The sequence below is a fragment of the Crinia signifera genome, chromosome 1 (genome assembly GCF_055691185.1).
Source record: "Crinia signifera chromosome 1, ASM5569118v1, whole genome shotgun sequence".
Lineage (NCBI taxonomy): Eukaryota > Metazoa > Chordata > Amphibia > Anura > Myobatrachidae > Crinia > Crinia signifera.
Window position 1 is genome coordinate 451373883 of NC_139217.1, and position 11536 is coordinate 451385418.

An 11536-nucleotide genomic window follows, 5' to 3' on the forward strand; every position below is an offset into this window, starting at 1 on the left:
GTTGATAGATCAGAAAGGTGCTTTAATAACTTCCACATCCAGAAGTAACAATATAGAATAAAATCAAACAGAGTGATCACTGTGACTGCCGTGTACAATGGAACAGTGGTGAAAACTTGGAGTCTACAACCTGGGAGGTCTTCCGGACGATCCAGCCAGGGAATTGGTCAGTCAGAGTTCCAAGGTCCAGCAGTCATCCAGGGATCACCTTCCTCTCAATACACACAACGCGTTTCGATCCACTCTGGGATCTTTTTCAAGTGTAAAGAGGATCAACTTGGATGGGTTTATATACCCATGAACAGGAAGTGATAGGACTTCCTGTTTCCTGTGGTCCGCATAATCATTACAACGATTTACAAACATATAATAAAAAACATATAATACATTTCTTCCTATTACAGCCTTTAATAACATTAGCCCCAGGTCAATTATCCTATAAGGAATATTAATATAAAAGCACCAGCGTACAGCAGACGCTGAAAGCCGCGATCCCGGAAGTGTAGTGCGTTCCACCGCACACACTTCCGCGTGTCAGCGTGGCCGGAAATTCGGCTGCCGCTATCCCAGAGCCAGAGACGTCATGGCTCTGTTGTATGCATACGCGGCGCCCGCTGATGATGTGTGCGCTCCAGCGCATCACAACTGGGCTGGATATGCGGTTCAAGCCCACCTAGAATGGTAAAGCCGGCCGCGTCATATAGATGCGCGGCGACTGCTGTTGATGTGTGCGTTCCACCACATCAGAAATATACGATAAGAAGTGTATGTGTTTATTAAAGCACAAACACTGGTCAAAAAGGTGCGATTAAGGCACACAAAGTAAAGAATAAATAAGTACAAAATATTATATAGATAATTATTTATAAAATTATCTAAAAAACTGAAGATAAAAAAATGGAGATAAAAAAAATCCTATTGGAGAATTGACCATGGGCTGTACATAAAATACATGTAACATTTGATAATAACAAAGTGCGTTGGTGAAATTCATTAGTTGCTTCCAGATAGATGAAATGATATACTAGGGAAAAAAAAAACATATCTCAGAATGCATATAATGAACACATAAACAATATGGAAACTGTTCATAAAAACCACTTTAATTCAAAGTCACTATTGTGGCCGCTTGGAGATAATGTATTAAATTTAAAAATATATTCCATCTCCGCCTTTGCTAATTTGCTTGCCACATCTTTATCTCTTAAATCTGAATTTACCATTTTTAACCCATAAAAACCTGATATGTAGGTAGGGGAACAGTTATGTGAAGTTTTAAAATGGGCGGACAAAGCATGTGTTTCAACTCCTTTCTTTATATTACGCACATGTTCGGCAATGCGGACTTTTAAAGCCCTTGAAGTGCGGCCAATATAAAACTTATTGCATGTGCATCTAATAGCATACACTACATTTAGGCTATTACAGGTGATGAAATCACAAATTTTTGCCTCTTTCCCATTTATTGAGATCTCAGTAATTTTACTCTTTTCCCCTTTTATGTTTCTGCATGGTAAACATAAGCCGCATCTATAGAAACCCATTGATCTGATCCTCCCCGGACGAATGGGCGGTTTCAATTGACTAGATGTCAATTTATTTTTCAGACTTGGTGCTTTTCTATAAATGCAGACTGGTTTCTCAAGAATCAGGTTTTTCAATATAGGGTCCTTGTGTAGCACAGGCCAGTGTTTCCTGATAGATTTTTCAATTTCCCTATGTCTAGGGTTGTATCCTGTTACAAATGCAAATTCAAATCTATTATCTTTTATTTTTTGTGCTTTATTTTTCACTGTTAAAAGGGTACTCCGATCTATGTCCTTAACATTTTGAATGGTAGTTTCCAATAAATTTGGTTCATATCCGCAAGCCAAAAACCTCTCTTGCATTTCTTTTGTTTGTACATCTAGGATCTCTGGTTCAGCACAGTTCCTTTTAAGCCTTTTAAACTGCCCGCTTGGTATAGATTTTAACCAGTTGTTATGATGGCAACTGGTTGCCTGTATGTAGGAACCCGAGTCCGTGGGTTTCATGAAATTTTTGGTGTAGATACAGTTTTGTTTGATATACACCGTAATGTCAAGGAAGTTAATGGTCTCCTGACTCTTCTCAAAGCATAAATTAATGTTTTTATCATTACTGTTTAATGCCATACAAAAGAGATCCAGGTCGACATCACTTCCACGCCAAATGAAAAAGATATCGTCTATATATCTGACGTAGGACACGAGGCTCGCTCCCCAGCTTGTATTTGCCCAGATGGTGTTGGCCTCCCAATCCCCCATAAAGAGGTTGGCATAGCTGGGAGCGAACCTCGTGCCCATAGCCGTCCCTGTATTTTGAACATAAAATTCATCTTTAAACAGGAAGAAATTATTTTTTAGAATGAAGGAAATGCCTTCTACAATAAATTCCTGTAGTGTAGAACTGAGGTCGGACTCTAATAAGGCCTTTGTGACTGCCTCAATCCCCTGGCTATGATCTATGATGGTGTAAAGAGATGACACGTCGGCAGTCACCAACGTGTCACCTTCTTGCCATTGTATCCCATCAAGTGTCCTAAGGAAATCGCCTGTATCTTTTAAATGAGACCGATTTTTAATCACTAATGGTTGCAAGTGGTGATCAATAAATTGTGAAAGGTTCGCCGTCAGGGAGCCCACCCCCGATATGATGGGTCTCCCCGGCAGGTTAACAAGGCTTTTGTGTACCTTCGGAAGCACATATATCACTGGAGTGATGGGATTCTCTGGAATCAAAAATTTACTCTGTGTCTCAGTGATGGTTTGATTACTGCAGAATCTTTCAATCAAGTTTTTTAATTTCATAACTGTAGTTTCCGTGGGATCCTTTTTTAATTTGCTATAGACCTTAGCATCTTTCAATTGTCTATACACTTCTCCTTCATAATCTTCCAGATTCATGAGTACTACCCCTCCCCCTTTATCCGCTGGCTTTACAATAAGACTATTATCCTCTTTTAAATTCCTCAGGGCCTTCCTTTCTTTAGCAGTAAGGTTGTTGGTCTGTCTTTTATTGTTTTTTGACAAATCCTCAATATCATCCTGTACTAAAGTGCAGAATGTCTCTATATACGGGCCTTTGAGGTGTTTAGGGAAGAACACTGATTTTGGTTTAAATTGGCTATTAGTCGTATTAGAATCTTCATTGGAATTTTCTTTATCGGCAAAAAAATTCTTAATAGTCAGTTTCCTGACAAACCGCTGTATATCCAAAAAAGTCTCGAAAGGTTGGATGTCGTTAGTGGGAGCGAACTTTAAACCTTTCCCTAACAGGGAAGTTTCCTCTTTGGTTAGATTGTGATTACTCAAATTGAAGATTTTAGTCATCTTCAATTGACTAGGCTCTCCCCTGGGTTGATCTTTTTTAGGCCTTTTTCTGTTGTTATGTTTACATTTGTTAACCCTATTTTTGGAATGTTTATTTGTCCCCCCTCTCTTACCGCGTTTGGTTCTATGTGATATTAATTCCGTTGGATTCTCCATCCACCTCTGTCTAAAAAAGGGGTTTTAGGTGTTAGGTTATATTAATATTCCTTATAGGATAATTGACCTGGGGCTAATGTTATTAAAGGCTGTAATAGGAAGGAATGTATTATATGTTTTTTATTATTGTAAATCGTTGTAATGATTATGCGGACCACAGGAAACAGGAAGTCCTATCACTTCCTGTTCATGGGTATATAAACCCATCCAAGTTGATCCTCTTTACACTTGAAAAAGATCCCAGAGTGGATCGAAACGCGTTGTGTGTATTGAGAGGAAGGTGATCCCTGGATGACTGCTGGACCTTGGAACTCTGACTGACCAACTCCCTGGCTGGATCGTCCGGAAGACCTCCCAGGTTGTAGACTCCAAGTTTTCACCACTGTTCCATTGTACACGGCAGTCACAGTGATCACTCTGTTTGATTTTATTCTATATTGTTACTTCTGGATGTGGAAGTTATTAAAGCACCTTTCTGATCTATCAACTGAGTGGCCTTAAAAGATACCTTGATGCGAGTACTACAACATTTGCACCAGTGAGTTGGGGTACGCACCCCTTTGACAGAATTCTTTATTTCGTTTGGTTAAAAGATACCTTTATGTGAGGATATCATTCTTCCTAATTGTGAGTTGGGTACGCACCAAAGATTTAAAGATACCTTGATGTGTGGAACCAGCCACATTTTTATGTGAGTTTTGGTACGCACCATTCCTACAGATTACATCTGTCTGTCCCCTTCTTTGTCGGGTGGAAGAAAGAATACTTCACAGCCTCCATCCATTCGCACGGGTGTAGAACTAATTATATAGTGTGGAATATTGATGTTTGTACTCTCCATTTTTTACATGTACTATAAAAATCTATGAGAGTTGAATCACAAGGACGAGCAATCCCACACACCTGTCTGTAAAGAAGTATCCACGCTAAATAAAGGGAAGTACCATCTTTCCTGGACTGTTAATGTTTGATGTGGGAGTTTGGGAATCACTGCCGTGTCAGCAGTTTTTATTCAGTCTCGAGAAAGAGAGAGGGTGTAACCTTGGGAGGGATATGGTCACTAGGTCTACAAGCATGAAAGTTGACATGGGTTAGGCTGACGGTCATTAGGTTGACACAAGCATTAGGTCGACATGGGGAAGGTCGACAGTCAAATGGGGTCTTTCACTTTTTTTCTTTTTTGAGCCGACATGTGCCAACAGGCGGTATTTCATACCCTACCATCCACTAGGGCGTGGTGGGAGAATATAATAGTGTGCCCGAAGCATGGCAAGCGCAACGAGCCATGCGATGAGATGCTACGTTTCAATGTCTCTGTTGACTTTCGGGACAAAAAAGTAAAAAAAAAAACCAGGTCGACCTTTTGCCTGTCAACATTCCCCGTGTTGACCTAATAACCCTGTTGATCTTCAGTCATTTCGACCTATTTGGTGTCTATCCAATGACTCCTACCCCTGTGGGATATAGTATAATAGATTTACAATATCTAGGCAGACAGTCAATTGGTTGAGAGGTACAAGAGTTTGTCAGATTGAACCATGGTTAAGGATGTCCGGTATAAAAGATTGACATGTACAGTATAGTAAATATTATGTGATCACCATCCGTATAAATGCTGCTGCTCTAATGTCAACCAATACAGTGCATCCAGAAAGTATTCACAGCGCTTCACTTATTCCACATTTTGTTATGTTACAGCCTTGTTCCAAAATGGAATAAATACATTTTTGACCCTCAAAATTCTACACACAATACCCCATAATGACAACATTAGCAACTGTAACCTTATACAGTAATGCCCTTCCGTTAGCAGCATTAGTAATTTGTTGTGTAACAGTGTAAAGGCCCCCGTACACTAGTCTGACTTGTTCTAAAGACCAGTGCTGCTGAATTTGAAAAGACTGGCCGGACGCTGATTGGCTGAATATCTCAGTCAATCAGTATCTGGACAGTCTTTTCAAATGCAGCAGCGCTTCCTGCCCCACCACCCGGCAAATAGCACTACAAGCTCCCAGCCGCCGCTGCCCGGACTCTGCTGCTGCACATAGGTGTGTGCCAGCAGTGCTTCACCGCTTGTGCACACCTATGGATTGGATCGACACATCCTGGGTGCTAAAAAGCACCCGCGATGTGCCGCTGATGGGTCTGATCCGACCACATGGGACCATGCATTGGGTCGGATGAGGTGTCAAACACGTTAGTGTATGGGCACCTTAAGGAAAGAGAGATTACTTTGATGTACAGTCATTCTCTGCAAGTGTCTCAATTGAAGTCCTACTTTACGGTTAGTTCCAGTGTAATAAAATAGACTTAATTTTTTTATAATCCGAATCCTATACTTTTCTTTGGGGGATCACTGGGAGCCTCGCTGCTGTGGGCAAAGGAAATCCAGAAGAAATAATTGAGAACGGCCAACACCTGTCATTCCAATAACAATACATACAGGTGTTACATATTTGGCGTCCATGAAGTCCAAAGCAAGTCGTTACCCTTCAAGCAAAGAAAGAGGTCACAGCACTATCAACCAGCTGATCAAACAGGCCAAGGACAAAGATTGAACAGCGAACTTTCTTCTGGGCTATGGCATCCTCCATTACTATCCCATACTACTTTGGCGCTCTACAGTTGCTTAATTATTCTGGGGATGCACATACACGAGGCTCAAGTGAATTTAAGTACAAATTACAATCAACGTTCAGACTGTACCCGCTTAGCCATTGGGCTGTTAAAGGCCTTGCTTTGTGTGAAGTTAAATCACGGCCTGACAGAAACCGGAGAACCACTTCTAACTATTTCCAATTCACGAACCGTGTCTGAAATGAAGAAGCCCTTTTACACAAGGAAGCAACCGCTCCAGGAGCCATTAAGATAATTTGCTGTTAGTTTGCAGGAATTGCTTCAAGAAATACAGGAGCTGAACCCTCATGAAATCCATTCGGGGAGGGCGTCGGGACTGCGCACACACTAGCATAATGGGATGTGGTACCTAGCTGAGACTTAGTATTACAACATAGAAACAGGATATAGGTGAACCATACACCATACAATTTTTGGTACTTGTTTCCTAGCACGGTGCCCCCGATTTTGATCGACGTGCATCTTATCGCATGCAATATAGCGGCATGCAATCCGATTCGATTTTTAATTGTACAAGCGCCCTGATGGGTGCTTACAATGTTAAATGCACCCCCATTGTCAACGCCACCCCCACTATCAACGCCAACCCGAAGCGTGGTGAGTGCAGTGGTACGCGTCCTCCGACCTTTTCATACCCTCACTATCCACGTTGGCGTGGAGTTGATTTTAGATAGTGTGGCATTTAACATTGTAAGCACCCATCAGGGTGCTTGTACAATTAAAAATCGCATCGCATGCCATTTTCTGGCATGCGATGCTATGCGATATTTCATTGTACAAGCACTCCTGTTAATTTAACGGGAAGATCGCATCGCACACCACTAAATACGGTATGCGATGGCCGCCGTGTTATGAAACAAGCACCCAATTTTTTTTTATATAGTAGTAGTAGTACGTTTATTTATAAGGCGCCACAAAGTGTCCGCATCGCCGTACATAGCAAACAGAAAACAAATTACAAGGTAACGTACAGGGTGTGTTGATAAAATACAGTATAAATAGGGGTATAGCTAGTAGAACTAAAATCAGCATCAGTTCAGACGTAGGTGTCAAAATTGTCGAGGAGACTGAAGATGAAGTAGAGGAAGGGAAGAACAGGACAGGAGCACAGGTGAGGTAAAGAGGTAGGGTGAGTACGTGAGGAAGGAGGTATATAATGAGGTTCTTTGCATAGTGTTGGCCAATGGTATAAGCCTGCTCACTACTCGTCCATGGGTGGTCCACTTGTACATTGCCACCAATTCTTTGAAGGGACATTTTCTCCAGGGTGCACTAAGAACGGACCCTAAAGTGATTAATGTGATTCTACCGTCTCCATTTATCCATACTTGCCATCACCTGTCACCTTTCAATTACCTAGCTCCCCACAGGTGGTGGCAATCCTACATTACCAGGGAAGTCTAGGAACAGAGCAGTGATCCCATGGTGAATATATCATGCACATATATGCTTTGTTTTAATCTGGTCTTTTAAATATTTTTATGGGATATGGTCGATGGTCGACAGTCATTAGGTTGACATACTGGAAGGTCGAAATGGGCCAAGGTTTTTGAGCCGACAGCCGGTATTTCATGGCCTACCATCCACTAGGGCGTGCTGGTAGAATAAAATAGTGTAGCGAGGCACCATGCCCGAAGCGCAGCGAGCCTTGCGAGCGGACACGGTGCACTTAAAACTGTGTCGACATTCGGGTCAAAAAAACTGTGAAAAACCCCATGTTGACCTTTTGACTGTTGACCCCTGTCAACCTTCCAGTATGTTGACCTAACGTTGTTGACCTAATGACTGTCGATCAACGTTTGGTCAACCCAATGATTCCATTCCATTTTTATTACATTTCGTGATTCACTCACTATATTATCTGTTGTTTTATCAGTGCTGACGCCAACAGACTAAAACAATGCAAGTTTGAGTCTACTTAACATTAACAAGGATTTTAATGAAATCTCTCCACAAGGAAGTAAACCTCAGCGCCAGACCAGGGAGATTACAGTAATGTCTCTTCGCTAATGAATTTTATCCAAATACTGATTCACCAACTGCAACAATTTGAAGGAGTGATCTGTGAACTGTTTAATGTAGAGTACACACCAGAACGACCATGATCGTGTGATTATTTCCCTGAAATTGTATGATGGGGAATTGAGCCCAAATAGTTCTGGTTTGTACCCAGCATAATGGAGCCCATACACGGTCCGTTGTGTACGGCTCCGTTCTGTACTATGCGATGCGCGCTCCCGTGCATCACATAGTATGGTACAAAAAGTATGTGCTGCACATACTTTTTGTACTAGGTACACATCGGATCGGATCGCAGTGCATGCACACTGCATGCACTAGGGATGCGATCCGATCCGATGTGTACTATTTAAGTCCCAAACGGATCCATTAAACGGACCGTGTATGGGCTGCTTTAGACTGACCAGTGAAGATTCACAGATTAGACTGTTGGGTATAAGGGGTGTACACACACTGAGATTCTGGCAGGAGATTTTAACTAGAATGTTAGGGGGAAAAAAACTGGGAGATTTTGGCTGCTTAGTCAATATTGCCTAGCATAGATTGCTTAGCATAGATAGACTGTGCAGGCAAGGCAATTTTGACTAGATCATAGACTATCATTACTTAGAAAAAATGGCTTAGTCTCCAGTACATCTAGCCAAAACCGCTTAGTCAAAATTGGCCATTTGCCAATATCTCACCGTGTTAGTATATATAGATTCGATGAATTATTGTTATATATGTTTCATATAGTTGCAGCTTTAAGTTTTTAGTGGGTTTTTTTTGCAAGACGTTGTTTATACCCCTTTCAGACATACTACAGGGGATTTTAAACCTGATACAATCCCAGGTTTTTAAAAATCCTGGATCCATTGCAGGTGCGCAGGACCCGGGATTTTGGCGTACTGTATGTCTGAAAGGGGTATTATTTTCTGTTCGCAAAAGGTTTCTCCCATTTCAGCTGTATCCTTATATCCAACGTTAGTAATTTGTGGCGTAACACATTGTAAGAGGAGGACCGATTACTTTGAAGTATGGTCATTTTATTCAAGTGTATCTCAGTTGAAGTCATACTTTACTGTGTTCCAGTGTAATAAAATAGACTTAATTTTTCTTTTCTTTTATAATTCTAGTCATATACTGAGTTGGATTTCTTTTGGGAACCACTGGCCTCGCTGCTGCGGGCAGGGGAAAACCAGAAGAAATAATTATGAACGACCAAAACAGGCGAGCCACCAACACCTGTCGTTCCGCTAACAATACATTTGGGTGTTACATATGCAATGAGCCATTTTTCAGTGGTGGACCATGGCAACGGTGGCGGGGGTCTCGACAGGCGGGGTCTCAGGCGCTCGGCAAGCTGCGAAGTTTGCAGTTTATAAAGCCAACCTGATCAGGCCCAAAGCTCTCACTACTGGGATACCAGGATATTTTGCATGCCATCTCAAAAATTTCACAGCCACACTTCCCCTCACTGGACTGTGGTGCGGGAGAGAATTTCTCCCCGCTAAGGATTTTCCTTGAACTATTATAAAGCTATTTATCTATTTTCTCATCCAGTTTTCACCATCCTATACAATGATAAGAGTCACTCCCTTATTTAAGGAAAATGACACCACTTATGGTAAACCTTATCTCGTCAGGTGAATCGGCCCTGACCCACACAGTGTAAGGAAGTAGCATTTACCCAGACCCTCGCCCCTACCTGGCTCCTGTTCAGTCTCTGCCGACCAATCACACGTTCAATTTCTCACAAGAAACACTCTCAACTTACCAAGATACAGCAGACAAAATATGTAATTAATTTAATTTTAGCTACCCTTTTTAAAATACAAGGTACTTGTGTAGTTTCACGGCGCCAGCATGGCGCCGTGCTACTTCCGGGTGTACGCTTGCCACTAAATATGTCAAATAAACTAACTGGTACTTGTGAGTTATCCGGGCTGCCGATTTTTTCATCGCGCCCGAAATCGTGGGCATCGCGTCGGTCGTGGCCGTTATAAGGAGCCGCGACGCGATGCCCGCGATTTCCCATAGACAGTAATGTTAAAAGACGCGATGGACCCGATTTCCCATAGACAGCAATGTTAAAATAAAATGACAATGTGAAATTGGCCAATATGGCCATTTCACATTGGATATGTTTTAAAAAAAAAGGTTTCATGGCCCCCCACCACCGTTAACGCCACCCCGCTATTGAGACCAACCCGAAGCGTGGCGAGCGCAGCGAGCCCGCGAGGGGCGGCGGTACGCGTCCTCCGACCTTTTCATACCCCTACTATTCACTAGGGCGTGGAGTGAGAATAGAATAGTGTAGCGAGCCCGAAGCGTGGCGAGCGCAGCGAGCCCCGCGAGGGGACGCGGACACCTGTGAAGCCCGCAAGGGGATGCGGATACCTGTGAAGGTATCCGCGTCCCCTCGCGGGGCTCGCCACGCTTCGGGCCTCGGTGGCTCGCTGCGCTCGCCACACTATTCTATTCTCACTCCACGCCCTAGTGGATAGTAGGGGTATGAAAAGGTCGGAGGACGCGTACTGCCGCCCCTCGCGGGCTCGCTGCGCACGCCACGCTTCGGGTTGGTCTCAATAGCGGGGTGGCGTTAACGGTGGTGGGGGGCCATGAAACCTTTTTTTTTTAAAAACATATCCAATGTGAAATGGCCATATTGGCCAATTTCACATTGTCATTTTATTTTAACATTGCTGTCTAGAGGAAATCGGGTCCATCGCGTCTTTTAACATTACTGTCTATGGGAAATCGGGTCCATCGCGTCTTTTAACATTACTGTCTATGGGAAATCGCGGGCATCGCGTCGCGGTCCCTTATAACGGCCAAGACCGACGCGATGCCCCCGATTTGGGGCTAAATCGCGGGCATCGCGTCGGTCGGGTGTCCTTAAGTTAACTAAACTTAAGGACAAAATCGGCAGCCCGGATAACTCACAAGTACCAACTAACTTAACTCCATGCCAACATGGATAGTTCATGCATCCACTATCCATGTTGGCATGGAGTTGATTTTAAATAGCGTGGCGAGCCACCGAGCCCGCAGCGTGGGCGAGCGAATCGAAACTACACAAGTACCAAATACAATATCTTATTGTCTCTATTACAACAAAATACATCAGTTTCATTTTACTTACGATTACAATCTCTAAAAAGACTTAAACTTGTCAAGCCGACAATGACACACAAGGCAGCAGTCCAGGGGGATCCGATATGTAATGCCGGCGGTCGGAACCCCGACACTGGAATCCCGACCGCCGAAATCCCGACATGGGGGGGACGTGGAGCGCCCCCCCTTGCGGGCTCGCTGCGCTCGCCACGCAGCGGGCCCGGTGCCTCGCTACGCTCGGCACGCTATTTTATTCTCCCTCTATGGGTGTCGTGGAC